At 38.5% G+C, this 26695-nt stretch overlaps 1 long non-coding RNA gene across 1 annotated transcript; it reads right to left on the bottom strand.

Annotated features, from left to right (window-relative positions):
- Positions 1-9578: 9578 nt before the first annotated feature.
- On the bottom strand, positions 9579-26131 carry LOC147361742 (uncharacterized). The gene is made up of 3 exons (XR_015137620.1): positions 25940-26131; positions 15269-15393; positions 9579-9897 (listed from the first exon to the last, which is right to left on the bottom strand). It is a non-coding gene; the product is annotated as an uncharacterized LOC147361742 (long non-coding RNA).
- Positions 26132-26695: the final 564 nt, after the last annotated feature.

Genomic DNA, 26695 nt, shown 5'->3' with positions numbered 1-26695 from the left:
CCCAACTTGTGTCCCTCATCCTGCCCCAACTGCAGCTATAATAGAAAAATTTGCAGGTATATTTAGTCTGATTTGCTTCACTTTGGGTAGGACATTAAGGGCTCTGCCCCATTACATTTTGGTTTTGCTTAACCCAAATGACAAGAAAGTGCTGTGTGCATTCTCTAATCCTTCCCCATCCTCAGCCATAAGCGGTTTAGCTTTATGCCAAATTGTGAAGTAAGTAAAGTGTGTCTCGGTCACCCAATCACGTTCATTTGTGACCTCCTCCATCCCCACCCCCAGCCTTCCAGAACTTCATGGCCCTCAGACTTCCTCCTATATGGACATGGACATTATAAACAAGAATATTCTAAACTGCAAAAGGCCTTCCTTCTGGGACTTCCCTGGTGGTCCACACTACCAGTGCAGGGGGTATGGGTTCAATCCTTGGTTGGGGAACTAAGATACTGCATGCTCTGTGGCACAGCCAAAATAAACAAACAAACGAATAAAAATATACCTTAAAAAAAGAGAGACCTTCTTTTCTTGTTCTTCTCATGCCTACGATTACATGAGGGCTTATACATTTCTTTCTCCACCCCAGATCTTTACCCTGAGTTGCAGAGCTACACATTAAACAATTTGTGGGACATTTACACAGCAATAGCCAAGAGATAGCTTCCCTTGTCAGTTTGTCTTTCTTTATTGACTAAGTGGAGCAGGCTTCCTTCCCAGGTCCTTGTGGGTGCTCAGTCACTCAGTGCTGTCTGACTCTTTATGACGCCATGGACTATAGCCCACCAGGCTCCTCTGTCCATGGGATTATCTAGGCAAGAATACTGGAGAGGGTTGCTGTTTTCTTCTCCAGAGAATATTCTGTATTCAGGGATCAAGCCCATGTTTCCTGTGGCTCCTGCATTGGCAGGTGGATTCTTGACCACTAAGCCACCTAGCCTCACATATCCAATAACCATAGAATTTCAACACACCCTATCTTTTCTTTTACCACCAAAGTGATTTTTAATTTCTCTCTGTTCTACCTTCTATTCAATTTATCAACAAGTATCTGTGGAGTGTCTACTCCAGGCCAGGAGTATTTTTAGGCTCTTGGGATATATCAGCAAGCAAAATGGGAAAGGATCCTTGCCTTCCTAGAGTTTACATTCAAGTTTTGGGAGACTGGACTATTAATAATAATCATAATGACAATTATGATGATAAATGAGTAACTTAATCTCTTAGAGAATGGGAAATGCAATGGGAAAGAACTTCGAAGTAGAATTAAGAGGATTGGGAATGACAGTGTGGATGAGCAGTGGGCAGTGGGGGTTGAAATTTTTAACGAAGAGGACAGACAAGCCTTACTAAGACTTGCTTTTCAAGTATGGGGGAATAGCCGTAATGGTATCTGGAGCAAGAGTGTTTCCTGCAGAAGGAACAGCCAGTGCATAGGTTCTCCAGTGGGAATGTTCCTGGTCTGTTCAGGGAACAGAAACATGATCAGTGTGGGTGGAGCAAGCAAAGGGGTGGGAGTGTGGCACCAGAGGAGACCATAATGAGAACCGAGGGTCAGAGAGTACAAGGTTTTGTGCTCCTATGTAAGAACGTTGGTCTTTACCAAAGTCCGATGGGGAAAAACTATAGGGTTCCATTTTTTTTTTTAACTCATAATAGAGTTATTATGGCTACTGCATTGAAAACCAATTTTGTAGAAGCAAGGATAGAAGCAAGATGACCAATTAGAAGGTTATTACAATAACTCAAGTTAGAGATAATGAGCAGCAGCAGAAACTCTATTTTTTGCAGTGTTTCCATAAGTCTAAAATCATTTCAGAAGAAAAGATGACCAACACTACAAAGAAAAAGAAGTCTTATTGGACCTCCCTTCAGAATTTATGTATTGGTCACTTCTTATAATCACTGTTGAAATCATTTTGACTCAAGATACCATTATCTCTGCTGCTGCTGTTGGTTATCTTTTTCTTTTGAAATGATTTTAGACTTATGGAAACACTGCAAAAAATAGTTTCTGTATATCCATCACTTGTGTTATGTTGGTAGCTCAGTCATGTCTGCCTGTTTGTGACCCCATGGACTGTAGCCCACCAGGCTTCTCTGTTCATGGAATTCTCCAGGCAAGAATACCTGAGTGGATTGTTATTTCCTTCTCCAGGGGATCTTCCCAACCCAGGGATTGAACCCGGATCTCCTGCATTGCAGGAAGATTCTTTCCCATCTGAGCCAGCAGGGAAGCCCTATCCATCACTTGGCTTCCCCAGATATTTTATTTACAACTTATTTAACTGCCGTGTCATGTTTTAAACCAGGAAGTTGACAATAGTACAATATCATTAACTAATTGCAAACTTTATTGGACTTTCTCTGATTTTCTCTCAATGTTCTTTTTCTGTGCCAGAATCCCACACTGCATTTAATGGTTCTGTCTCCATAATTTCTTCTAATCTGTGACACACAGTTCCTCAGTATTTCCTTGTGTTTCATGACCTTGGCATTTTCAGTGACTAATGGTCAGTTATTTTGAAGAATGTCCCAGTTTAGCTTTCTCTGATATTTCCTCGTGATTAGATTCCTTTTTTGCAAAAAAAAATAAAATATCACAGACAGGTGTTACTTTATGCATCATATCAAAAATACATGGTGGCAATGTGTCTTATTAACTGGTGGTGTTACTCTTCAATGAGATTTCTTGACAGATTGATATATGGGGAATAAGAATGACTCCAAGGTTTTTATCCTGAATAACTAGAGGGATAGAGTTATCAACCAGGGTAGATGGAGCAGGTCTTAGGGGAAGCTGAGCTCAGCTTTGAACATGTTACGTTTGAGGTGCTACTAGATATCCAAGTGTAGGTTTCCTGCAGGCAGTTGCATATATAGGTTTGGAGCATGAGAAAGAGGTTGGGCTAGGGAAATTAATTTTGGAATTGTCAACATATGGGTGGTTTTTATAGCCATAGGATTAAATTAAGTTCACTAAGAGAGAATGTAAGAATAGACAAGTAAAAAATAAGGACTGAGCCCTGGGACATTTCAATATCAGAAAGTTGGTGAGAAAGGGAGAAACTTGCAAATGATATTACAAAATGGCAACTAGTAAGGGATTAGTTAAGGAATTGTTTTATTGGGTCTTTACCCTTTCCTCTCCATCTTTATTCCCACGGCCTTAACCTAGGTCAGTTTCCTTAAAATATCATCTACCCCTTTAGAATTCAGTTTTCCTATAGAAAATGCAGTTTTAAATAGCTATTAATTGTTAGGTTGATAGCTAGGTGAGACAATGAGTGTGTGTGTGCTCAGTCCCTTCAGTCACGTCTGATTCTTTGCGACCCTATGGACTGTAGCCCACTAGGCTCCTTTGTCCATGGGATTCTCCAGGCAACAATACTGGAGCAGGTTGCTCTGCTCTCCTGCAGAGGATCTTCCCAACCCAGGGATTGAACCCAAGTCTCCTGCATCTCCCTCTTTACAGGTGGATTCTTTACCCACTGAACCACTTGGGAAGCCCTATACCGATACTTGTAAAGTATTTTGCAGTGTCTGGCACATGGAAAATATTAGCTATTATTGGCATTATTATTTTTCTCTGTCTCATTAGACTGTGAGCATCTTAATAGCTGACAGTTTTATTTTCTCTTGTTCCATTTCCTAATACTGCATTAGTACATCATTAATGCTCAATAGACAATTTTTGAACGCATAGAAAAAACGTTTAGGGTACTGCTTAATCCAAAAGATTGAATTCTTATGAAATTTCAGACAATGGCACTTGAGATAAAAGATCCATTTTTCCAGACGGTCTTCCCTGACCCTCTCAAAGCACACTCCCTGGGTGACCATCTTGATGTCAGTTTCCCCATCTGTGTCTCAACTGGAGATGAGCATAGCAGAGCTCAGGCTGGCCTTTGTCTGAAACTTCCTCTCACTCCATTTAGCTTCTCAGGATTTATAAGCCAAATCAATCTCTCCCAATGACAACGCTCTCAAGAATGCCACTTAACTACTGATAATCTAGAATAGAAGGTATGCTTGACCTTGGACAAGTTAATTCATTCTTTTTTACATCTTGGTTGTAGTTGTAAAGCAGTTTGTATTTGTAAAACTGGAGATGACGTCTCTTCTAGTAGAATCAATGGCTGAACAAGACCGTCTCTTGAGATCCTTGTTCTTTGTTTTATTTTTTAATTTTATTTTAATTTATTTATTTTTAATTGGAGGATAATTGCTTTACAATATTCTGTTGGTTTCTGCCATACATCAACATGAATCAGCCATAGGTATATATACGTCTCCTCCCTCTAGAACCTCCCTCCCACATCCCATTCTTAATAGACAAAAAAGTAATGAGAAATAGAAATCAGTATTATGTTTATTGTTCTATATTAGATGGTTAGATGGACCAGTAGAGGGACCACATACCTACTGAGCATTCCATGTATGAGACTATCCGATGTTTTAGTATATTAAATGTCACTGCAATTTTATGAAATAAATATTAGTATTAGCATATATTTAAGAATGTATAGAAAGAGATAGGGACTCAAGTCCTTTTTCCGATCCAAATGAGTGCTTTCCTACTGCACCAGGCTGGAAAATAAGGTAAAGAATCGACCTGAATAGAAGAAAGTGCTCAGCTGAACTTTGAGAGGAGAAAAAACTCACAAAGGTCTATATTTCTTCCCTCTGGAGGGACTCCTAGACTGTTCTAGTATACTACTCTAAGTTTCCATTTTGGTAGTCTAAAGGAAACTTCAACTGCATAAGTAATACCATGCATGTATGCTATACAGACCTGTGGTCTCTCTCTCTTTTTTTCCCCCTTAGGTCAGTGTTACAGACTTGCTTTTCAGTGTTCTCTTTAACCAAAATTGCACTTTTAACTCTCTCATGTGAGGTAATAAGAAGCAAGACAATAGAAATCAATGACACCAATGTTCAGAGTTCCCTTTATAGGAAGCAGTATAAAATTGGCACTCAATATTAAGAACCTTTCAGTAATTAGTTTTGTTTTGGTTTTTCTCCCTGTGTCCCACTTTATTGAAAAAGGAGATCACTAGAAAACAAGTATACAACACAGATTTATTCTCAGCATCACAAAAGGCAATTTCTAGAGTAAATCCCAGTCCACATGTTAATACATTCGGGGTTCAATTAGTCATACTTTCTATATCACATTTGCTTGGCTGCACAATGAGAATTCTTATCTTTAATCATGACCTGGGGGCACTGCAAGATAATCATTAAATATATGCACTAAACTGTACTTACTAGGGCAGAAAATTGGAATAATATATCAGAAAGATTTTTCAAACAAAGATTGAAGCTTAGAACTGATTTTCTAGTAGATTTTCAGTAATTTAAAAAATATTACTCTATCACACTTCTGTAGTTTCTGATGGAAGATAACATAAAATGAAAACCATTTCTCTTCATATGATTCATTTTAGCAAACATTAATTCAGTGCCAGGTATTTTGTTCATTGACAGCAGAGTATGAAAATAAGTATAAAATAGACTACCAACTAGAACAGGGTTAGGAAACCGTGGCACACATTCCAAGCTTACTTTTACATGGTCCATGAGCTAAGGGGAGTTTTCATGTTTTTTATGGTTGGGGGAAATAATCAGAAGAAAAAAAAATTCTGTAATGTGAAAATTACATGAAATTCTGATTTCTGTCCATAAAGTCGTACAGGATCACAGCCACACTCACTTTTTAGATTTTTATCTATAGATTCTTTCACACTAAGATGGCTGAATTGAGTAGTTGACACAGAGATGATTGGCTTGCAAAGCCCTCTACAGAAAGTTTGCTAACCCCTTCTTGAGAAGCTCACAATCCATCATGGAAGAGAGACGCACATATACACTTCGTTTTTCTAACATGATTCATGCTGTAACAGTGGGAAAAATACCTAGACAGAGTATTAAAAAGCAAAGACATCACTTTGCAACAGAGGTCCATATACTCAAAGCTATGGCTTTTCCAGTAGTCAAGTATGGATGTGAGAGTTGGACTGTAAGTAAGGCTAAGTGTCAAAGGACTGATGCTTTCAAACTGTGGTGCTGGAGAAGACTCTAGAGTCCCTTGGACAGCAAGGAGGTCAAACCAGTCAATCCTAAAGGAAATCAACTCTGAATATTCATTAGAAGGACTGATACTGAAGCTGAAGCTCCAATACTTTGGCTACTCAATGCAAAGAACTGACTAATTGGAAAAGATCCTGATGCTGGGAAAGATTGAGGGCGGGAGAAGGGGGTGACAGAGGATGAGATGGTTGGATGCATCGCTGATGCAATGGACTGGAGTCTGAGCAAACTCCAGGAGATACTGAAGGACAGACAAGCCTAGCATGCTGCAGTTCATGGGGCCACAAAGAGTTGGACACGACTTAGCGACTGAACTACAGCAAGCGGGAAAAGTTATTCCTTCTGTCTGTAGAAGTCTGTATTTAATGAGCATGTTTAATGAGAATAAAGGTAATTAAAGAGATTCTAAGCAAAAAATTAGAGAAAAAATGGGAGCATAATATAGAGACAGAGAAAACAAAGTCATACTGTATCTGAGAGAAATTCTGGGAGGGATGTAGAGAGAAGTGAGAGAGAAAATTAAGAAAGTACATGAAATCTGTGCAAATGTAAATTAACACAGCCACTGTGGAGGCTCAATATGGAAGTTCCTCATAATATAAAAAAGATAAAATTACCATATGATCTAGCAACTCCACTCTTGGGGATATATGCAAAGAAAATGAAGATATTAATTTGAAAAGGTGTGTGCAACCCCATGCTCATTACAGCATTATTTACAACAGCCATGGTGTGAAAGCAATCTAAAAGCTCATGAATAGATGAATGGATAAAGAAAATGTCACATACAGGAATGTTAGTCATAAAAAAGAATGAAATGTTGCCATCTGTGACAACATGGTTGATATTATGCTAAGCAAAACAAGTCAAAGGTAAATACCATGCAATTTCACTTACATGTGGAATCTAAAAGAACAAATGAATAAACATAAGTAAAGAAACATAGATCATAGATACAGAGAGCAAGCAGGCAGCTGCCAGTGGCAAGGCAAGTTGGGGGAGGAGAGAAATAGGTGAGAAATCAAGAGGTATAATTTTCACTTACAGATTTCATGGGTAAGAAATGTATAGTGTGAGAATGTAGTCAATAATTATGTAATATCTTTTTGCATGGCGACAGAGGGAAGCTAGACTTATAGCGATCGTTTTGAAATGTTTGAAAATATTGAATCACTATGTTGTGTACCAGGGAATAACAGTATTGTAGATCAATTATAATTCAAAACAAACTCAAAATAAAAGACATCAGATATGGTTACAAGAGATGGGGGTTTGGGAGAAGGACAAGTTTGATGAAGATGGTCAAAAGGTACAAAATTTCAGCTATAAGATAAGTAAGTTTCCTTGGTGGCGCTAGTGGTAAAGAACCCTCCTGTCAGTGCAGGAGACATAAGAGATTCGGGTTCGATCCCTGGGTCAGAAGACCCCCTGGAGGAAGGCATGGCAACTCACTCCAGTATTCTTACCTGGAGAATTCATGGACAGAGGAGCATGGTGGGCTGTGGTCCACAGGGTCGCACAGAGTCAGACACAACTGAAGCGACTTGGCATGCATCCATAGCACGCAAAGCATGGGGAAGCATTGTACAACATGATTGATATGATTAACACTGCTTTATATAAAAACTAAATCCTAAAAATTCTCATCACAAAGAAAAAATATATTTTTTCTATTTCTTTAATTTTGTCTCTTTATGAGATGATCGGTGCTCATTCAACTTACTGTGGTAATTATTTCATGATATATAAAAGTCAAATTATTGTTCAGTACATCTTAAATTTACATAGTGTTGTATGTCAATTGTATCCCAATAATGCAAAAGCAGGGTTGATTCATGTTGATGTTTGGCTGAATCATGTTGATGTCTGATAGAAACCAACACAATACTGTAAAGCGATTAGTCTTCAACTAAAAATAAATAAATTATTTTAAAGTGGGAAATGAGATTAAGAATGCACATGAAATCAGATTAGGATTTCTAATCTATTTAAAGATTAGGTGTTTCCCTAGCCAGTCATTTAAGATTCTAAAGCAGAAGTGTTTGATCAGATCTCTGTTTGAGAAAGTTAATTTCAGCAGAAAGGTGAAGACAAGAGAGACTGAAAGGAGAGAACAAAGGTACAGGAACTAGTATTGCAATAGCCCAGGTTAAAGATGATGATGTGACTCAAGACTAGCTGTCTTTATGTGGTGGGGTGGAGTCGAGAGATGCAAAAGCATTTCAGAACAACTGAATCGCTGACCAAACTCTATTTGAAATGAGAGTGAAAAGTGTTAAGGTTGCCTGATACTTGGCTGCATTTCTGACACCACTATTATCCAAATATGAGTTCTTTAGAGAAAACGTCCTGGTCTGTTTCTTTCATTGTTCTGCTCTGGGAAGTAAAATAATGACTGACTCTTCATACACATATAGCATTTGCTGAATGAATAAATCAAAGAATGACGTGAAGCAAGATAGAAACCAAGGGGGAAAGTAACTTTGATAGAAATGATCAAAGTTTACATATATCTCCTTTCAGTGAGGATAAATAACAAACTCTACTTTGGATAAATCAGGCTTGATTTATCCTGTGGATATCCAGGTAGAATAGCCCAGTAAGGAATTTTGGAATATAGATCCAATTGTTAGCTAAGAAATCTTAATGACCTTGAAGGTCAGCAACTTAGGAGTACTCAATAAACCCATGAAGTAGATAAGAGTATTCCAGTTAATTTCATTTTAAAATACCATATTTAGATGCCTATTTACCTGTTCAACTATAAAATAATCCTGTTTAATTGAACAGGCTCTGATCTTCACAATGTGGTTTCATTAGCACATTGGAAAGATTTGGCAATCACTGGGCTGCTACAGCCCTCCCTTTCAAAGTTATAAATATATTGTAAAAAGGAAATAAAAAAGGAGATTAACTATTTTCAAAAACATCTTTAAATGATTTAACATATTCCACTATAAAGTATTACATAACAAAGTCAGAGTTATCTTTGTATTTAAACAATAATACCAACATCAACTTTTAAACTGAGTTTAGAAAATAAAGTGCATAGATATGTCAACCATGATATCCAGAATTTGCTTTAAATATGATGTTAAGTATTTAGCAGACAGAAACACACAAAAATACTTGATTGTATTGCAACTCTGGGCATAAAGACTTATGCATTCTACTGTTATTGAAAAGTGAACTCCCATTGCTAGAGCCAAGTTGGTTGGGTGGGGGTCATCCAGAAGGTGAAACCACAAGGGAGACGACTGGTAGGACTTGGTTTCCTTCTCCTGTTGTATGACAGTTGGAGGTGTTTGGGAAACACTGCATTGTGAAAGTCTGTTCGGTTCGGTCACTCAGTTGTGTCCGACTCTTTGCAACCCCATGGACTGCAGCATACCAGACCTCCCTGTCCATCACCAACTCCTGGAGCTTGCTGAAATTCATGTCCATCGAGTTGGTGATGTCATCCAACCATCTCATCCAATATATTTTGATACTGTTGGACTTCCTGGTCTTTAATCCAATAGCGTATCTCATACATTTTCAAGAGAAGGGTACTATGTGGTGCATTTTCTAAACTTATTTGATCACAAAGTAATTTTAGTCAAAGTATCTAGTAGAACTAGTCTACCATGGAACCCACTTTGGGAGACAATATTCTGATTATCTTCAAAAGCTGCACACCTCTTCGTAGGCAATTTTATCCACTACTATCTTTCAATAACCACTTATTTGCACATTCATATCTTCATTCGAGTATTTTCTCTCTTGAGCTCCAGATGTGTGTCTTGTCAACATCACCATTTGAAAGTCCTGCAAACACCAAAAAAATCTATGTCAAAAATTGTCAGCATTCCCATCTCTGCTTCTTCCCACCACACATGCACACACATACACATGCACACACGCACACACACACACACACACACACACATTCATTTTCAGCCTTCTAAGTACTCACGGTCTCAGCAGACACTACTACCATGTGGCCAGTGGCTTCAATACGAAATCTTGGCCACATCTTTGAGTTATTTTCCTTCTTCACCACTAGTACCCATTCACCTGCCTGATATAATTACTTCTGAAATACGTCTTAACTCAAGTCCCTTTTCATAAGCCCTACCTCCCTGATTCAAGCAATGGACTTTGACATATCTCTCGTCTTGCTTCCTTCCAGTCCATTCTCTATAATGTAGACAAAGGTTGCAGGAGTTTACATGATTGCCAAAAGTCACTGGAACACCCAGGATGTGTGCATTCTATTTTATGTAAATTATATTTCAATAAATATAGATGTTACAGTGTCTCAACACCAAGTAATCCAGGTGCCTTTAAATAAGAAAAGATAAGTTAGTTACTGATTCTCTAATGTAATCATTGCTGAACTAATTATTTTGATTAATGCATTGAATGAATCATCTAAAATTCTGCTGTCATAAATCAGTGATCTTCTCATGGCTGTAAGTGCCAATAAAACTCAAACAAGTCAGATTGGTACATGTCTAATAAGTAAACACACATGTAAGCCTCAACACTGTGGAGTAAAATTGCTCAGAACAAATATTTCGACTCCCAGGCAGAGCCAGGGGTGGCTAAAGGAGCATGGTGCTTCTTTAGCTAACTTTTCACCAGTTTTAGAAAGAAAGATTTAGGAATTACAAACAGAATTTTGCCCCTGCATCACATTCTATTTTATATTTAGCAAAATACCCTTATAAACTGTCTTAAAGGCCATAAAGAGAACATAGGTCTTTTTCCCCTCAAATCTCTTTTTTTAATCCACATCTTCAGCTCTCATACTGTTATACATATAGGGAATAAAATACAACATTCCCAAAAGAGTTTAATACTTTTCTTCACTCTGAATTACTTTAAACAAAGCCCATGTATTTAAGAATCAAAAAGGAAAAAATATAATTGTAATATTACTTAAAAAGTGATAGCAAAAAAGAAATTAAGAATGGATTTGAAAAGCTATTGTGTGCATGGTCAGTCACGCACTTGTGTCTGACTCTGCGATCTCATGGACTATGGGAATATCCCAGCAAGAATACTGGACTGGGTTGCCATTTCCTCCTCCTGTGTGGATCTTTCCAATAGAGGGATTGAAACTGCATTTCCTGTGGCTCCTACATTGGCAGGTGGATTCTTTAGCACTGAACACCATGTAAATCAACTCTGCTTGAGCAAAGTACATTAACAAAAAAAAGCTGTAAGTTTAGCTTTCTCTTGCAAGAGTCTCTGTGGAAGCTCCCAGGCTGTCATGGCTACTGCAGATTACTAAGAATTCAGGATTTTTCATCTTCTTAGTATGCCAGCTTCCACTGGCAGCTTTCATCTTTTGGTCAATGGCAATTTTACCATCTGTGATGGCTAATTTTTAAATGTCAATTTGACTGGGTCACAGGGTGCCAAGATATTTGATCAAACATCCTTCTGGGTATGTCATGAGGGTGTTTTTGGATGAGATGAGCATTTGAATCAGGAGACTGAGTAAAGTAGATTGCTCTCTCTGATGTGGGTGGGCCTCATCCAATCAGTTGAAGGACTGAATAGACCAAAAAGACTGACCCTTCTACAAATAAGAAAGAATTCCTCTGTATCTGACAGTTTTCTGATATAACCTCAGTCTTCTCCTGCCTTTTGACTCAGAGTCAGACTGGAACTTATAGCCTCTGTGGTCCTGCTTCTCAGACCTTCAGATTCATCCTGGAATTATACCGTTGGCTCCTCTGGGTTCCAGCCTGCCTCTGGATAACTGCCTCAAATAACTATTTGAGCCAATAATTTGTAATCAATCTCTGTCTGTCTGTCTATTTCTCACTTTCTCTACACACACACACACACACACACTCACACCCTTTTGGTTCTATATCTCTGGAGAACCCATTCTAACATAAATTTCGGTATCAAGAGTGGTTCTAGAGTAACAGAAGTTTAGGGATGAGTTTTCTAGTTGTTTCAGGAGTTTCAGGAATTGACTCTCTAATATGATTAGATTTAAAGATGATAAGTACTATATTTCTAGTGATTAAAAAAAAGGCTTCCCTGGTGGCTCAGTGGTGAAGAATCTACCTGCCACTGCAGAAGACGCAGGTTTGAACCCTGGATTGGAAAGAACCCCGTAGAGAAGGAAATGGGCAACCCACTCCACCAACCCACTCCAGTATTTTTGCCTGGGAAATCCCATGGACAGAGGAGCCTGGCAGGCTATAGTCTGTGGAGACTCAAAGAGTTGGACATGACTTAGCTACTGAATAACAACAGCAAGTGGTATAGAAAGAACTGAAAGTTTGTGGACTGAGCTGGCAACAGAGATATGCAAAAATTTCCATTGGATACTCCTAATCAACCCCTCCTAAGAAGCAAAGAGCTCAGTGGCTATGTAGGTGATAATTTTAAACAATCCAGGGAAGCTAATAAATAGAACAAGATTGCCTGCTTGTTCCTAATGACATTGGACAAAGTGGTGAAAGTAAAGGATGAGCTCAGAGATTTGGATTCCCAGCTCAAGTACTCCCTCAAAGACTTGACGTGTCCACTGATGTCCTTTTGTTGTTAAGTCACTAAGTCATGTCCAACTCTCTGCAATCCAATGGACTGCAGCAAGCCAGGCGTCTCTATCCTTCATTATCTCCCAAAGTTTGCTCAAACTCATGCCCATTGAGTCACTGATGCCATCCAACCATCTTATCCTCTATCACCCTCTTCTCCTCCTGCCGTCAATCTTCCCAGCATCAGGGTCTTTTCCAATGAATCGGCTCTTCACGTTAGGTGGCCAAAATATTGGAGTTTCAGCTTCAGCATCAGTCCTTCTAATGAGTATTCAGAGTTGATTTCCTTTAGGATTAACTGATTTGATCTCCCTTCTGTCCAAGGGGACTCTCAAGAATCCTCTCCAGCACCACATTTTAAACACATCAATTCTTTGGGGCTCGTCCTTCTTTATGGCCCAACTCTCACATCTGTAAATGACTACTCCTAAGAAGAGCTTTATCTACTGTAGCCACAGGGCAAGGATTGCTGAAAATCAGACACAGAATCTTATCTTGTGACTGGCTGAATTACAAGTTGTACTCCCATTCTCACAGGATGTTTACTGTGAAAGTAAGGATATGGATTGGGCAAGAATGGGACCTGTTAAATTGGGGTGGGAACATGTGGGTATACCCTGATGAAATGAGGGACACTGAGCGCCTAATGTCTGATGAGTCTTCTTTACCAGTGGAAGTAGCCTCTTCATCCCTGTGTAAGGGGATTGACCTTATATCGCCTGAGGAAACCATAATCAACTCCCCTGAGGCAGTTGCCATTCAAGCCATAAAAGACAATCCTGGGACTTCCCTGGTGGTTCAGTGGTGAAAAATCTGCCAATGCAGGAGACCTGGGTTCAATCCCTGGTTCGGGAGGATCCCGCCTGCCGCAAAGCAACTAAGCCCAAGCTCCACAACTATCAAGCCTGTGCTCTAGAGTCAGGAAGCCACAACTATTGAGCCCATGTGTCACAAGTACTGAAGCCTGCAAGCCCTAGAGTCTGTGCTCTGCAGCAAGAGAAGCCACAACAATGCCACCCATACACCACCACTAAAAGTAGCTTCCTCTTGCCACAACTGGAGGAACGCAAGAACAGCAACAAACACACAGCACAGCCAAAAATAAATAAAATTTAGGAAAAAATCCTGATTCTCCTAAGAGGTCCCTAACCACTCTTCTTTGCTTCTAGACTTATGAGTGTGTGTGTGCTAAGTCGCTTCAGTCACGTCAGACTCCTTGCAACCCTTTGGATTATAGCCCTCCAGGCTTCTCTGTTCAAGGGATTCTCCAGGCAAGAATACTGAAGTGGGTTGCCATGCCCTCTTCCAAGGGATCTTCCCAACTCAGGGATTGAACCCATGTCTCTTTCATCTTCTGCATTTAGTAGGTGAGTTCTTTTCCACTAGCCCTACCTGGTGGAGAAGGAAATGGCAACCCACTCCAGTGTTCTTGCCTGGAGAATCCCAGGGATGGGGGAGCCTGGTGGGCTGTCGTCTCTGGGGTTGCACAGAGTTGGACACGGCTGAAGCGACTTAGCAGCAGCAGCAGCAGCAGCCCTACCTGGGAAGTCTTGTAGACCTATACCTAGATTCAAGTTACAGTGGACCCCTAAAGTTATGATGAAGTGTGACCCATGAGGAGGTGTGTTATAATACACCCCAGAAGAACTGCATGGGTTTTCTAATCTAGACAGAAATCTGAGGGACATATGCAGAAATGGACACTGAGGCTGTTCAAGGAGCATGAAGTTGGATCCAGTCAAAGGTATCGATACGGACTCAATAAGACTTAGATTCTGCAGTCAGTGTTACAATCTGAGTTGGAAGGGTTGCAGTGATGTGTTTCGTTGTCCAAAACATGGACCAGAAGGTGACCCACAGTGAGTGATTTAGAAATACTACCTCTGCTTGGTTTAAGGTAGAGGATGGGATTCAAGGATTCAGAGAGATTGAAATGTTAGAGCAGATTTGTTATTAATAAGGCTTACTCTCACCTAATGGGAGGATCTAGAAAACATACCACTGTCCCAACTATGAGAAGGAAATTTGTGACAGCAGTTTCAGCATCTTTAAAGAGCTCTATGATCACTCTCATCTGTAGGCCAAACCTTAGTAGAGACTGAAGACACTGAATTAGGAAACCTAAATGCAATGGGAATAATTGGATCCCAGAGTGGCAGCGGCCAACTGGCTCACTCAACCTCCAGAGGTAGGGTGGGTGTGATAATGTAATGGACAGGAGAGTTAAAGCAGCAACCAAGAGAGGGTACATTGTACGTATCTATGACATTTCACTAGCTGATCATGGTGCTTCTAGAAGGAAAATAGATATGAAACCTACTAAGTGCTTCCTCAATCTATCTACACAGAAAATTTCCAGGTCAGAGGAACAAAAGTCTAATCTGAACCATAAAAAAGTCATCATTTCTCAGTTATTAACATTTCCCAGACTTACGCCAGTTTATAGACCCAGAACTCCTAGAAGAAAGGCCCAGGTACACTATCAAAAATATATACTGTTCACTTTTCTCCCAGCCCTTTCCCAAAAGGACCTATGGCCTTTTACCAGGGTAACTGTGCCTTTGAGAGTTTTGGACATTGGCTCTGAACTGATACAATTCCAGGAGACCCAAAACATCACTGTGACCCACCGTCAAGGAGCCTATTGTTGTTCAGTTGCTCAGTCATGTCCGACTCTCTGTGACCCCATGGACTGCAGCACACCAGGCTTCTTTGTCCTTCACTATCTTCAGGAGTTTACTTAAACTCAAGGGGCCTATGGAGGTCAGGAAATCAGTGGTAGTTAGCTCAGATCCATCTCACAAGAGACCCATCCTGTAGTTATTTCCCCAGTTCTAGAACAAATAATTAGAAGAGATGTACTTAACTGCTGGCAGAATGCTTGCATTGATTCACTGGTGTAGGAGTGAGGGTTACTAAGGTAGGAAAGTTCAAGTTGAAACCAATACAATTGCCTCTGTCTATTAAATACTAAATATACAGCATATATCTTATGCCTTAAGATTTTTGACAAGAAATATTTTATTATTTTAATGCCATTCCATTTTTAGTAATCTAGATCTTAAATTCCATGAGACTAGGATTTGTGTTTTCCTTATTCAACAGTGTATATTCAGTGCCTTGTGAGGGAGTAGCGCAGTATTATACAATTGGTGTTCAATAATATTGAATAAATGAATGAGCAACAGTAAGTCAACAAATATTTTTACGTAGCAAAATGATACAGCAACCTTCACTTTTTAGACAATATGAACAAAATGGGATGGAAATTAGAAAACATTTAGAAATAAATGATCAAAAATTATAAATGTGAAAGCTCATTAGATGAAGCTAAAATAATACTACAGGAAAATCTACAACCTTAGATGCTTATATCAGAAAAGTTAAAAATCAAAGGGTTAAATCTCTAACACAAGGAATTATTAAAATAGTGATAAAATAAACCCAGAGAAAGTAAAATTCAGAACTTATTTTAAGTTAATAATGATAAATAATAAACAAAATAATCTAAAACTTAATAGAAAAAAAGCAACAAATTCAAAATGGAGCAAAATGAAAATAACAGTCTTAGAGACTGATCTTGAGAAAGAGTAGTGTGAGAAGCAATTCAATAAATGAAAGAGCAGAAGCAGGAAGTTTTAGAAGAGATTCTGAGAAAATACTGTCATCATTTTAATTTTAAAGGATCCCAAATGGGACTGAGGAGCAGAGGGGTTTGAGATTCTATCTCCCCTTTTAAATGTCCTGTGACATGACATAGCTTATGCTCATTGCTGATGTAATCAGAGAACTTCAGATCAGATCAGATTTCCCTGCAAGCAAATTTCAGTGGAATTTCTACAGATCGCAGCTATGGTCATTGGGCACCTTCCCACAGTTAATAACTTTGGTCTCAAAAACAAACTCAGCCTTTCCCTAGCATATCAATGTCACAACTGCCAAAATGAAAACCAAAGGAAAACATGCCCTTCTCTTAAGAGTTATCAGATTAATGAGGTGGCAACATTAGAATGGTAGCCATTATTCCACTTACAGACGTGTGATAGAGATGCAGTTGGAGATACAGAGATAATAAGGAAGATTTATTTTCATTCTTTCCTCAAAATTTTTCTGGTTTTCTTTTGTTGGTTTGTTTTTTTCTGGGTTGACAACTATATTCCAGCTTAAATGAATTTATAATTAATATGATTCTATTCTAATGGAAATAGCTAAAATTAGAGCTCAGTTCACATCTACTCTTTGCTGGTCATTGTTTAAACTGTATTTCCTTCCAAAGAAAAGATTGTAAAGTTGCTTGGTTAACTTTTTATTTGGTTGAAAATAGATGGTTCATTTAGAAAAAGCCATGATTAAGTCTTTTACAAAAACTCTAATAAATTTTAAATATTGAAAATTTAAGAAAAAAGACAAAGAATTTACACAGAGACTTTCACTTAATAAACTTATGTTTATACACATTTATTGACTATGCCAAAGCCTTTGACTGTGTCGATCACAATAAACTGTGGAAAATTCTTCAAGAGATGGGAATACCAGACCACCTGACCTGCCTCTTGAGAAACCTGTATGCAGGTCAGGAAACAATAGCTAGAACTGCACATGGAACAACAGACTGGTTCCAAATAGGAAAAGGAGTTCGTCAAGGCTGTATATTGTCACCCTGCTATTTAACATATGCAGAGTACATCATGAGAAACGCTGGGCTGGAAGAAGAACAAACTGGAATCAAGATTGCTGGGAGAAATATCAAAACCTCAGATATGCAGATGACATCATCCTTATTGTAGAAAGTGAAGAAGAACTAAAGAGCCTCTTGATGACAGTGAAAGAGGAGAGTGAAAAAGTTGGCTTAAAGTTCAACATCCAGCAAACTAAGATCATGGCATCTGGTCCCCTCACTTCATGGGAAATAGATGGGGAAACAGTGGAAACAGTGTCAGACTTTATTTTGGGGGGCTCCAAAATCACTGCAGATGGTATTAGCAGCCATGAAATTAAAAGACACTTACTCCTTGGAAGAAAAGTTGTGACCAACCTAGATAGCATATTCAAATGCAGAGACATTACTTTGTCAATAAAGGTCCGCCTAGTCAAGGCTATGGTTTTTCCAGTGGTCATGTATGGATGTGAGAGTTGGACCGTGAAGAAAGCTGAGCGCCGAAGAATTAATGCTTTTGAACTGTGGTGTTGGAGAAGACTCTTGAAAGGCCCTTGGACGGCAAGAAGATCCAACCAGTCCATCCTAAAGGAAATCAGTCCTGGGTGTTCACTGGAAGGACTATTGCTAAAGCTGAAACTCCAATACTTTGGCCACCTCATGCAAAGAGTTGACTCATTGGAAAAGACTCTGATGCTGGGAGGGATTAGGGGCAGAAGGAGAAGGGGATGACAGAGGATGAGATGGCTGGATGGCATCACGGACTTGATGGACATGAGTTTGGGTAGATTCCGGGAGTTGGTGATGGACAGGGAGGCCTGGCATGCTGCGATTTATGGGGTCGCAAAGAGTTGGACAAGACTGAGAGACTGAACTGAACTGAACTAATACACATTTAACCTTTGTAAAAAATTAATAAAACAGAAACTTCAATTAGAATCAGGTGACCAGAAAGGGAATATACTCCACTAGAAAGCACAGCCCAACAGGAAGAAAGGTTTTCTCCTCTTTCCCAGCAAGTGTTCAGACTGTCAGGACTCAGACAATGAAAAGCCAACTGAACACTCAATTCCTCCAATAGATACTTAGTTTACTACAGCCCTCCAAACTTCCTTTTCCATTTTTTAAAAGACTTGTCCTCTCCCTGATGGGACTTGCATGAGGCTTGCCGTGATTACAGACCAAGAACTACAGTTCTTTGTAATTGAATTAACCCATTTGTGCTGGAGAAATAACTGCAAGTCTACTTATTTTAGGTCAGCACTTCCTTCCTTTCAGATGAAAATTTGCTGCTTGTAGCCATGGGGGTAGCATGTGCAGGAGTTTCCAGAATGTCTGTTATGAACAATATAGGATTAAGCTCCCTTATAGAGTAAACACAGCATGGCGGCAAGTAGGATGAGAGTAGAGGCCATAGCATAGGTTCACCCTGGGGCACAGGATTGTATAAGGACACTTTCTAGAATCAGGCCTCAATGCCCAGCTCTGCTTCTCACCAGATGCTTGATCATGGCCAAGCTCCTTAATCTTACCATGCCTCCTTTCCCCCTTCTGCAAAATGGAGATAATAATAGTAATTATCAAGTATTGGAAGGACAAAATGACACAGATACGTAAATCTTTTAGCATAGTGTATAATACAGTGAACATTTTAATAAATAGTTGCCATTATTATTGTTCCTATTATCATCATCAGAATCATCTTGTAAAGCAGTCTGGACCTAGGAGATGGTCACATGATGAGAACCACAGAAGCGGGCATAACTGAATAGTTATCTTTCATATTCTAGACAAAATATTGCTAGCACTGTATCATTGGCCATATTCTATTAAAATGGTCACCTACATACACCATAAGCATTCTGCATTCAGATCAGATCAGATCAGATCAGTCGCTCAGTCATATCCGACTCTTTGCGACCCCATGAATTGTAGCATGCCAGGCCTCCCTGTCCATCACTAACTCCCGGAGTTCACTCAGACTCACGTCCATCGAGTCAGTGATGCCATCCAGCCATCTCATCCTCTGTCATCCCCTTCTCCTCTTGCCCCCAATCCCTCCCAGCATCAGAATCTTTTCCAATGAGTCAACTCTTCCTATGAGGTAGCCAATGTACTGCAGTTTCAGCTTTAGCATCATTCCTTCCAAAGAAATCCTAGGGCTGATCTCCTTCAGAATGGACTGGTTGGATCTCCTTGCAGTCCAAGGGACTCCCAAGAGTCTTCTCCAACACCACAGTTCAAAAGCATTAATTCTTCGGCGCTCAGCTTTCTTCACAGTCCAACTCTCACATCCATACATGACCACAGGAAAAACCATAGCCTTGACTAGACGAACCTTTGTTGGCAAAGTAATGTCTCTGCTTTTGAACATGCTATCTAGGCTGGTCATAACTTTCCTTCCAAGGAGTAAGCATCTTTTAATTTCATGGCTGCAGTCACCATCTGTAGTGATTTTGGAGCCCAGAAAAATAAAGTCTGACACTGTTTCCACTGTTTCCCCATCTATTTCCCATGAAGTGATGGGACCGGATGCCATGATCTTCGTTTCCTGAATGTTGAGCTTTAAGCCAACATTTTCACTCTCTACTTTCACTTTCATCAAGAGGCTTTTGAGTTCCTCTTCACTTTCTGCCATAAGGGTGGTGTCATCTGCATTCAAGCAACATCATATTTTCATGATATTCTTTCCATAAAGACTTTTTATTGTAAAGAAATAAAAGTCTTCTTAGTATAACCTAGTTTGGAGGATGGCGACTTGAGGGGGAGGCTGTTATTTGACACGTGTTATTCCCAATTCAGCATCCTTCTGCTGAGCTTGTCTCCTGGGTCACCATTGCACAGGTTCAGTGAGCTGGTTACACGCATACGAGAGAATGAGAAATAAAACACATCTCATCTGAAAACCTTGATAGATACAGTATAGAACTGCAAAGAATTCCAAAATAAATGTCAACAAAAACAAAATATATATGAAGTGGAAATAACAAATCTGTTAACAAGCTGTAGGGCTCAGCCACTCAGTCATACCTGACTCTTTGAGACCCCACAGACTGTAGCCTGCCAGGCTCCTTGGTCCATGAGATTCTCCAGACAAGAATACTAGAATGGGTTGCCATGCCCTCCCTCAGGAAATCTTCCCGACCCAGGGGTCAAACCTGCATCTCTTGCCTCACCTGCATTGACAGGCGAATTCTTTACCACTGGGCCCCCAAAAGCTGTAGAGACAACAGTAATTCAGGAATTCTTTCTTTCCTACATTAGGGATAATATCTTGATGCTGGGGCAACTTCTGTCCCACCCTCATCACCACTGCACACATCTCTCCCGAAGAATGAGGGTCCAGCTGTGGTAGAAAACTCCTCCTGAAAACTAAACAGTCTAAAACCAGTCTTGACTCTGGGGAGTAAGAAATGAGAAGGAGGGAATGGAGAGTGATTGTAAGTATAAACGTACATTTAAATATGTGTATATATATATATATTTAAATTTTATATATAAAATACTTATATATAAATAGTATGTGTATATATATATATAAAACAGACAAAGAAAAATCAAAATGCCTGTGAACTTTAAAAGATTCTCAAGAATCAGACTTTCCTTCCATCAATAGACCATATTACCAAAGTAAATCCCTAAGTGGCGATTTGAAACATATACATTGTCACACAGGGCTCCCTAAAGTTCCATCTGTCGATCTTACATCACTTTAAAGATGAATTTTTAAAAAAATATTTCACACCATCCAGAGGAAATCAGTAAGCACTTGGGGTACTTGGTCTGTGCTGAAACGCTTATGGCTAGTCACAATCTCTCTGATACCTCAGGTGCAGAATGACTGGCTTATTCTTAGATGTATCAGTCACTTTAGCCACTGAGCAGTGATGGTTGAGAAATGGTGTCATGAAATGTTCTGAAAGAGTGACCTCACTACTCCAGGAGCTTATCTTTGCCGTACCAGGATCCTTAACTAGAGGACAGAAGCTGAGTACAGTGATAGAGAGCATAGTGTAAGACAGAGGAGCGCAGAGGGGGAACACATAAATCAGTCTGGTGAAAGTTTGGGTAGGAGGAATGGGTGAGAAAAATTTGAAGAAGAAAAAGTGTTATTAAAGCTGTCAGCTTCAATCCTGACCCCACAAGTAGCTCCTATTCACTCCTCCCCTTCCACCCACACTTTTAAGAATTACTCCCCAATCCCAGAAGCTCCCATATATTGCCCTCTACCTATCAGTACAGCCTGGAAAATACTGTTTTTCTTCCCTAAACCTCTAGGCCTAAATTAAGACGGTTTCTTAATTTTCTCACTTTCACATATGTTCTTACCAAACACCAGGTTGTGTGGTAGATGAGATTCTGATAAAATCCCAGGAAAGACTTTTTTAAAAATTTCTTTTATCCAAGTATAGTTGATTTGCAAGTTGTGTTAATTTCTATCCTACGAGAAAGTGATTTAGCTTTACATACATACATATTCTTTTTCATGTTCTTTTCCATAATGGTTTATCATAGGATATTAAATATAGTTCCTTGTGCTACACAGTTAGACCTTGTTGTTTATCCATTTTATGTATCTATATACACTGCTCAGAAAAATCAATACATAAATTTCAATTATTGGAGAAAGCAAGCGATATGTCTTATAACTTAAAGTCCTGTCCCTATCGTAGATTTCTCCCTAAGGTGGAGAAAACCATATTTCAGAAATTTCAAAACCATTATGTGTCGTAAACAGATTAGAAATTCTTTAATATAAACAACCTTGACCTAACATCTCAACATGTGGCCGCCCACTGAAGAATTTCAGCAAACTCCAAGTCTTAGTTTTTAATATCTTCTTACAGGTAAATCAAACAAGAATTTCTTTTCACTACAACTTTCTATGCTTTTAAACATTTTTCAATGCCATTTAGATGAGTAAGATAAAACTGGCAAACATTTTTTGCTAAAAACTCTATTTTCTCAAAATGTATAGTATAATGAAAACAACATCATCGTAGTTAGACCCCATAATATTTTTATTAGCACAATTTCCTAAAACCTAGCTTTAATGAGAAAGACATCATTATCGAGTTTGGTTCTCTTTGGCCATTTTACCAAAATCCTTGTTTCCTTTTCGTCATTTGAAAATTTTGTGGGAGGAAGGTGAGGGAGCAGGGAGGCAGGGGAGCAATTCCTCCAGCGTTTATCTGATTCCATGCCTGCCCCAGGTGAGGATGGATGACATTCTTTGCATTACATTTGTACATAACTATAAAGACTGTTCCTAATTGTTTTTATGATCTTCTATATCTGGTTTGTATTTTAAGCAGATGACCAGGAAGATTTGAGTCACCTGAAAAAAGTAATAGTTTGTATGTCTTTGATTCACCCCCAGAATTTTACACTGCAAAAATCCACTGTGATTTTTCTCTCCCAGAATGTGTTTTAACCATGTACAGAGTTTATGCCTAATACCCAAAGAAAGGTTAGATTGTCATAAACTATATCAATTAATTTCAGGGGGCTCAGGGCTGTATTAAATAGAAAGAGTCATATTAGATAGGCTTAACTCATCAAAATATGTTCTTTCCCCACCCAGAAAACTCTCCCAACAATAAATAAGAACTTAGTATTATATTCAGAATCAAAACATGAAATTGGAGGGGGTGATATTATTAAAAATAATTAGTCTAGCATGGAAACAACCTAATGTCCATTGACAGATGAATAGATATAGAAAATGTGGACTATTACTCAGCCATACAAAAGAATGAAGTAATGCCATTTGCAGCAACATGGATGAACCTAGAGAATATCATACTAATTCAAGTAAGCCAGACAGAGAAAGACAAATATCATGAGATATCATTTAAATGTGGAATCCAAAAGTATTACACAAGTTAACTTACAAATATCATGTGATATCATATATATGTGGAATCTAAAAATCTTATACGAATGAACAAGTTTTGTTTTGAGACATAGAAAGTAAACTTATGGTTACTAATGTGGATGGAGGGGGTAAATTAGGAGTTTAAGAGTAATATATACACACTACTGTGTATAAAATAGATAACCAATAAGGACTTACTGTATAGCACAGGGAACCATACTCAGTATTAAAGGGAAGAGAATCTGAAAAGGAATAGATATGTAGGGTTGGCCAAAAGTTCATTTGGATTTTCCTTAAGATACTATGGAAAAACTCAAATGAACTTTTTGGCCCACCCAGCATCAGTTCAGTTCAGTCACTCAGTCGTCTCCAACTTTTTGCAACCACATGGATTGCAGCATGCCAGGCTTCCTTGTCCATCAACTCCCAGAGCATGCTCAAACTCAGGTCCATCGAGTCGGTGATGCCATCCAACCATCACGTCCTCTGCCATCCCCTTCTCCTCCTGCCTTCAATCTTTCCCATCATCAGGGACTTTTCAAACAAGTCAGTTCTTCACATCAGATGGCCAAGGTATTGGAGTTTCAGCTTCAGCATCAGTCCTTCTAATGAATATTCAGGACTGATTTCCTTTAGAATTGACTGTTTTGATCTCCTTGCAGTCCAGGGGATTCTTAAGAGTCTTCTCTAACACTCAAGTTCAAAAGCATCAATTCTTCAGCGCTCAGCTTTCTTTATAGTCCAACTCCCACATCCATACATGACTACTGGAAAAATCATAGCTTTGACTAGGCGGACCTTTGTTGGCAAAGTAATGTCTCTGCTTTGTAATATGCTGTCTAGTTTGGTCATAGCTTTCTTCCAAGGAGCAACCGTCTTTTAATTTCATGGCTGCAGTCATTATCTTCAGTGATTTCCCATTTATTTGCCATTAAGTGATGAGACTGGATGCCATGATCTTAGTTTTCTGAATGTTGAGTTTTAAGCCAACTCTTTCACTCTCCCCTTTCACTTTCATCAAGAGGCTCTTTAGTTCTTCGCTTTCTGCCATAAGGGTGGTGTCATCTGCTTATCTGAGGTTATTGACATTTCTCCCAGCAATCTTGATTGCAGCTTGAGCTTTATCCAGTCTGGGGTTTCACATGATGTACTCTGCATATAAGTTAAATAAGCAGGGTGACAATATACAGCCTTGAAGTATACTCCTTTCCTGATTTGGAACCAGTCTATTGTTCCATGTCCAGTTCTAACTGTTGCTTCTTGACCTGCACACATATTTCTCAGGATGCAGATAAGGTGGTCTAGTAAACCCATGTCTTTAAGAATTTACCACAGTTTGTATATATGTATCTATCTATATATGTAGATATAGATATAAAACTGAATCACTTTACACCTAAAAGTAAAACAATATTGTAAATCAACTACATTTCAATTTTTTAAAAAAGAAAAAGTTGGTTTACAAATATATGGATATATTTTGTTAATAATTCAAGGAACATGCTATATTACAAATTTAAAGACACATTTATTAGAATGGCTGCTATTTTTTTTGAAAGCACAGAAATAACAAATGTTGGCAAGAATGTGAAGAAATTCAACCCTTTGTCCACTGTTGGTAGAAATTTAAATGGTGCAGCAGCTGTGGAAACACTTTGGTGGCTCCTCAGAAAGTTAAAGGTGGAATTATCACATGCGCCAACAATTTCACTCCTGGGTATATACCCCAAAATATTGAAAGCAGGAACTCGAATAAATACTTATAAACCAATGCTCATAACAACACTATTCATTATAGCCCCAAAGTGGAAATAACCCAAATATCTGTCAATAGATGAATGATGAATAAATAAATAAAATGTAGTATCTACATGTAATGATATATTATTCAGCCTTATAAAGTAATGGAATTCTGATACATGCCATAACCAGGATGAATCTTGAAAACATATACTAAGTGAAACAAGCCAGACACAAAAAGACAAATATTATATGACTGCACTTATCTGAGGTACTTAGAACAGTCTAATTCACAAAGACAGAAAGCAGACTAGAGGTTACGAGACATTGCTGGGGAGGAAGCATGGGGAGTTATTGTTTAATGGGTATGGAGTTTCTGTTCTGTGTGATGAAAAGTTCTGGAACTAGATGGCAGTAAGGATTACACAACATTGTGAACATACTTGATGCCACTGGGTCTCACACTTAAAAATGGTTAATGTGGTAAATTTTATTTTATGTATATTTTACCACAATAAAGGAAATTAAATGGCTTTTTAAAAATTTGAAGAAATGCAATGCAATATATTCAAAATTAAATAAGATGCCACATACATAGCTGTTCTTTTCACCTGTGGCAGGCAGAAAGAATGTAGGAAGGAAGGCAAAGACTTTTAGGGCTGGAGACAGGCTAGCTTATAGCCACAGACACTGTTGGGCCAAAACACCCCTTCAGAAGATCAGTCAAAGCTACAAAAACTTTATGTAGGAAAGAAAAATATTTGTATTAATTAAATGTTTCAGTTTCCAGGCAATTGTTACATTGTCTGGAATATGCAGCCTAAGAATTAAGAAATTTATGTTCTTACTCTAAGGCAGCAAATTATTTCACCAAGAGTTTTCCCTCACAGTCATTTAGTAAATGAACATTGTAATTAATTTATTAAACCATTTTATTCCCATCAGATAAATGCACAAATACAGCCACCTCAATTGATAAACAAATACATTTTGTAGAAAATGATCAGATCATAGAGTCATACTTACTAGCTAAGTAATCCTTGGATAAGTCCACATATTTAGAGCCTTGATTTTCTAAACGGAAAATGGGAATAAATACATAGCTACCACAGAATCAACATAAGAATGAAATGAGATAATGTGAAAGCACCACCTCTGGCACATGATGAGGATCCAGATATTTTTAAATTATGTAAATAAGTGAATATAAATGAAAGAACTGGAAGAAAATAAGGAAAGAGGAAATTTTGAATTTGCTTTAAGTAACCGTACACATGCCAGTTGTCAACACATGATTTCATCTGATCTGTAGAAGCTTTTATGCAAAATGGGTGTGGAGATTTACAAGATTGGACCTGAAATTGATGCATTCAGGCCTACTATATGTTGTACTAATTCTAAAATAATCAAAGCAAAAATAAACAAAATGACACCCATAAAATACACAGACAAGATGATACAGGAGAAACCACATATAATTGGATAATAACCACCATCACTATGAATAGCATGCAATTGTGAATCACAAAACATTTGTTTGCTATGGTTTCTTTCTTTTCTTTCTTTTTTTCCTGTCCCTTTCAAGAAAAAAAAAAAGTTTGTTTTTCTTCAAAATAAAAACACTGGTTTATGGGTTTGGATTGATTTTTTTTCTTTCTTTTTTTCACTCTTTGTGTAAAAAGGTCAGTAACTATCAACTCAAGTATGAAAGGGTAATAGTTTCCGGCTCTGGAAATTTGATTATTGAACAAAACAAAAAAAGAGACCACCTTGTATCACTGA

This window comes from Bos grunniens, chromosome 12 (genome assembly GCF_055505025.1).
Source record: "Bos grunniens cultivar Pamir isolate PY7600 chromosome 12, Bosgru_T2T1.0, whole genome shotgun sequence".
NCBI classification, from domain to species: Eukaryota; Metazoa; Chordata; class Mammalia; order Artiodactyla; family Bovidae; genus Bos; species Bos grunniens.
This window is presented reverse-complemented; position numbering and strand designations above follow the sequence as displayed.